The 5,190-nt window shown below is 39.5% G+C and overlaps 1 pseudogene; it reads left to right on the top strand.

Moving 5' to 3' along the window:
* Window positions 1–1,765: 1,765 nt before the first annotated feature.
* LOC130860757 (60S ribosomal protein L23a-like) lies at window positions 1,766–2,232 on the top strand (annotated as a pseudogene).
* Window positions 2,233–5,190: the final 2,958 nt, after the last annotated feature.

Here is a 5,190-nt window from a genome sequence, read left to right as displayed (position 1 = left end):
GCTGGGACAAAGTGAAAGAGCACTGTTGACATTTGTATGCTACCAAATGTAAAATAGATAGCTAGTGGGAAGCAACTGCATAACACAATCAACTCAATGATTGGTGATGACCTAGATGGGTGGGAAAGGGAGGGTGGGAGGGAGGCTCAAGAGGCAGGGGATATGGGGATATATGTATAAATATAGCTGATTCACTTTGTTGTACAGCGGAAACCGGCACAACAGTGTAAAGCTATTATACTCCAAAAAGATCGAAAGGAAAAAGCAAGAATAAATATTTAAAAACACACACACACACACACAAAGATCTTGGTTCTAAATAATATTTTCCACTTCTTGGAGAAATGGCTAATAAATGGCTAATTACAGGGTTAATTACAAGCATGGAAAAATACAAGATGAGTCTGGAGCATCTTGTGCAAGAAACAAGGAAGTGCGCAAAGAATGACCGGGACATATCAAAAGCACAAGAGCCAGCTGGAAGAGGCTTCAGTGGCCAAATCGGGTATAATTTGAGCTGCAAAATAAATGATATTAACAAACTATAACTCATCAGAAAAAATATGAACTCATGTATTTATATTGATAAAGAAGTCAGTGAATAAATTTAGTTTGATGAAAATAGAATATTTAGTTTTAAAATATCTATCAAAAAATATTAATTACAAAAGGAAAAAGAGTAACTTTAAATATCATATCAATAACTCCCGCTCAAATGATTCAAGAAGAAAATTCTTTGTACTACTGGCAACAATTCTGAAAGAAATATACAAATCATAGTTAAAGTCGGAGATTTTACCACTTCCTTCCCAGTAATTAAGAGGACAAGTAATTGTTCTGTATTCTGATTGTGATGTTGGTTATGTGAATCTGTATATTGGCTACAATTCATAGAACAGTACTGCAAAAAATCAATTATACTGTATGATAATTTTTAAATAAAATAGTAAATAATAATATCTACTTATATAGTTGGTGAGGAAAAATCATAAATTTTCTATGACAGGACAACCAAACTAAGGCAGAGAGGAAAAACCAAATGATATGACCCCTTTGTGGTAGGCCTTTCCCAATGTGCAATGTGCATCTACATCATGCATTACCCAGACCTTCCCACAGCAGGAGGATGAAATCAAACTTTGAGAAAAAATTTGTCCCTTTTTTCAGACAGCAGCATTGTAATTCTATGATTAATATTTCTTTCTCATCTCATACAAGGGGTCACATTGACCAAAGGCTTGTTCTGTACATGCATAACTGCCTAAAAAAACAAAATAAACAAACAGAAAAAAACCGATGAATTGTGTGCACAGTGCTAACTGCATCTCTAACTCCTGATCAGTGGAGCAGTTCTCAGAGCTTCTGAGAATCTGTTTCCCGGGTTATAATCCTCAGTTTGGCTCGAATAAAATTCTCTTTTCTTTCTTCTCAGCTTGGCTGTTACTTGATTTTTCATTGACATAGTTGAGAGAGTGGCAAAGTAAATCAATAAAGTAAATTTACACCTTAAGGACCTAGAAAAAGGAGGAAACTAACACAACAGCTAGCAGTAGGAAGGGAATAATAAGGAACAGAAGGGAGACACATACAATACAGCATGGAAAAACAATAGAGAAAATCAATAAAACCAAGAGCTTGTTCTTACAAAACAGGAACAACAACAAAATTGCCAAATATTTAGCTAGACTGACTAAGATACAAAGCAAGAAAAATCAAAGTACTAAAATCGGAAAAGAAATTGTTACCAAGAAAGTTCATGTGCCTGATGCACAGTGAGTCCAAATTAACTGAAACATCGGAGTTTGGAGCAGAGAAAGCTGAAACCAAAACAAAGACTTTGAAGGACAAGAAAGCAGTACGGAAAGGCATCCACAGCCACCAAAAGAAGATCCAGATGTCATCTACCTTCCAACAACCCAAAACACTGTGCTCAGCAGACAGCCCAAATATGCTCAGAAGAGTGCCCCTAGGAGAAACAAGCTTGACCACTATGCCATTAGCAAGCTCCCCCTCACCACTGTGTCAGCCATGAAGAAAATAGAAGACAACAGCACACTTGTGTTCATTGTGGATGTCAAGGCCAACAAGCACCAGGTCAGACAGGCTGTGAAGAAGCTCTGTGACGTTGACATGGCCAAGGTGAACACCCTGATCAGACCTGATGGAGCAAAGGCATATGTTCGACTGGCTCCTGACGCTTTGGAAGTTGCCAACAAAATCGGGATTATCTAAACTTGGTCCAGCTGGTAATTTTCAATATAAAAGTTTTCACTTAAAAAAAAAAAAAAGGATACTATGAACAGTTCATTTCAGGGAGAGGAACTGGGTGGCAGGGGAACAGTGAGATTTTACTGTTTGACTTTTGTCCTGTATGCATGAATAATAATTTAACCAATAACAACAATAAATGTATGTGCATGAGAACAGATAAAAATGAGAGTGATTTATTAAAGCATAAATTATTTTTACTGTATTTTCTAAAGTTTTTCCAACAGACTTGTGTTACCTTCATGATTGGAATAAAAACAAAAAGATTTTTTTTAATGTTTATAATCTTACTGTACATACAATTTTTGTTGTTTCTTTAATATCATATCAAGTCTTACCTCTTCTCTGACTAGAGGAATTTAGTGAAAACAGCATCTTTTCCTTGGCTGTGAGCAGGAACTGGAACCCCTAAGTTTTGGATTCCCAGGTGAGGAGACCTCAACCTGAACTGGGGATGGAAACAGTTTAGAAACAGAAAAAGAAGAGTAGTTTCTCAGGGAGCCAAAGAAGGAAGATGTTGTCCTAAAAATAGGTTGGAATGTGGTGGCTGGACTCCGTCATTTAGAACTAATTTTTAAGTCACAGTGTTCAGACAGCTGTCAGACAAGGCAAGCCAGAAGCCAGTGAAACCAGCTGGTAAAGCTGGAGAGACGAAGCGGGCTATGCATGTGGAGTAGGCAGGGTCGGCACCTTCACATACTGGCACAGCAGTGAGTTCTGTCCTCACACTGAGTGGGAAAAGGCCTGGGCTCTGGTCAAGAGCAGGCAGCCAGGTCAAACTCTCTGGATTGACATCACTCCTGTGCCAAACGAACGCAGGCAGCTTAAACTGCCTTTTCATTTGTGCTGGGTGGAGAAAGTGTTGGCAAGAGTCCAAATGGTTCAAGGCTTTGAGGCTTGGCCTTCTGGCCTGTTCCTCTTAGTGCTGCTATTTGCCCAGGCCAGTAAAGAATACTTCTCTCTAAAGAGACAAGATTATCTGAACAAATCAGAATAGAGTAACTTTCAAAAATGAACACTCTTGGGCTTCCTAGGTGGCGCAGTGGTTAAGAATCCGCCTCCCAATGCAGGAGACACGGGTTCAAGCCCTGCTCCAGGAAGATCCCACATGCCACGGAGTAACTAAGCCCGTGCGCCAAGAAAAAAAAAAAAAAAAAATGAACACTTATTTTTAAAAGTTATTTTTTCCATGGACCGTGTCATCATTTATAATATAGATATATATTATAATATAGATATATAATAATCATTTGTATAGATTTTTTGTTTGGTATTGCCTCCGCAGTTGGAAAGTAAGCTCCATGAGGACAGGGAAATTTTTCTTTTTCATTCACTGCTATCTTCTCAAAGCTCAGAAGGGTGCCTGGCACAAACAGTTGCTCAGAAGATTTTGGTTGAGTTACAAAAAAAAAATCACTGCCAAAAAATTGTTACAAAAAGTTCAAATAGTAAAATTCGAAAAGTAAAAATGAAGAGCCTTCGTCCATATCTCCATCTAATTCTACTCCCCCAAGATAACCATGGTAACATTTTTGTGTGTACAGTATTAATCCTAGAACAATCTGTCTTTTTATTTCCGTATATCTTAAGCAGACCACAAAGCCTGGCATAGAAGAAAGTACTTGATAAAACTAGTTGAAAATTCATTGAATGAGTTTAAGCAGTCTCGGAGCTGGGGTGGAGTGGCTAAAAAAAGAGTTAGCTTCTATAAGCTATTTTCCTGAACAAGTTAGGGTGAGTTCCTTGAGTTAAGCATCCATCTAAGGGCTTCCCTGATGGCGCAGTGGTTAAGGATCCACCTGCCAATACAGGAGACATGGGTTCAAGCCCTGGGCCGGGAAGATCCCACATGCCGCAGAGCAACTAAGCCCGCGAGCCACAACTACTGAGCCCACATGTAGCAACTACTGAAGCCTGTGTACCTAGAGCCCGTGCTCCGCAACAAGAGAAGCCACCGCAATGAGAAGCCCACGCACGACAATGAAGAGTAGCTCCTGCTCACCACAACTAGAGAAAGCCTGCGCGTAGCAACAAAGACCCAACACTGACAAAAATTTAAAATAATAATAATAATTTTTTTAAAAAAGCGTCCATCTAGATATATCACGTATATCAAGGAGAGTGCCTGAACAGGATCAGTTATTTATTAAGCACTTACTTTGATTCTCCTGCCTGCTGCACTACTCTGGCTTCCTTGAATAGGACTCCTTGCCCTGTTAAACTGGCTCAGTGCCTTTCTACCTGAGCATACTGGCCCCAGGGCAGAACTCCCATCCCGAGGGGCTCTCCATGCCTTTTGGCTGCTGGTAAGACAGAATGAGAAGACTCTCCCATAGGCCAACAGACACAGACACCCACACTCATGCCCAGCATGTCTCGATGGAATGTTGCCCAGTTAGAACCTCTGAGAGACAGACATCTGTCAGCATCTCTTTGTGAGGGTGTCTCAGGGGATTTGTCCCAGTGCCAGCTTCTCTATGGAAAAGGCAGTCAAAGCCAGAAAAAGCCAGCCATTCAGTCACACTGAAAATACAGTATTGAAGCATTAAGCTGGAATGTGGCGATTTACAGCTGTCACACCATAGTCTCTAAGTGAAATCACATTCTGTGCCAGACTTCCAAAGACATAGTCGCATGAAAACTATTTTTATTGCCTTGATGCATGGTTAAAAGTAGTTTACCACAACTGTACGAAAATCTACTATGGGATCTCCATTGAGGAGCATAAGTACAGGGAGCAAAGCAGTTGTTTTCTATTTTACTTCAGGAAACATTTAGTTATAAATAGAGTGATGCACTAAGTATAGAAGAGTGACTTGGGGTGGACTCCTTGCTAGTCAATAACTTTTTTGAATCAACAAAACTAAATAAACAAAACTAAATTTCCTACAATTCACCTCAATGATAGAAAAACTTCTTAGT

The sequence above is a fragment of the Hippopotamus amphibius genome, chromosome 9 (assembly GCF_030028045.1).
Source record: "Hippopotamus amphibius kiboko isolate mHipAmp2 chromosome 9, mHipAmp2.hap2, whole genome shotgun sequence".
In the NCBI taxonomy this organism is placed as follows: domain Eukaryota; kingdom Metazoa; phylum Chordata; class Mammalia; order Artiodactyla; family Hippopotamidae; genus Hippopotamus; species Hippopotamus amphibius.
Note: the sequence above shows the minus strand (reverse complement) of the source record. Positions and strands in the feature narration are given on the sequence as shown.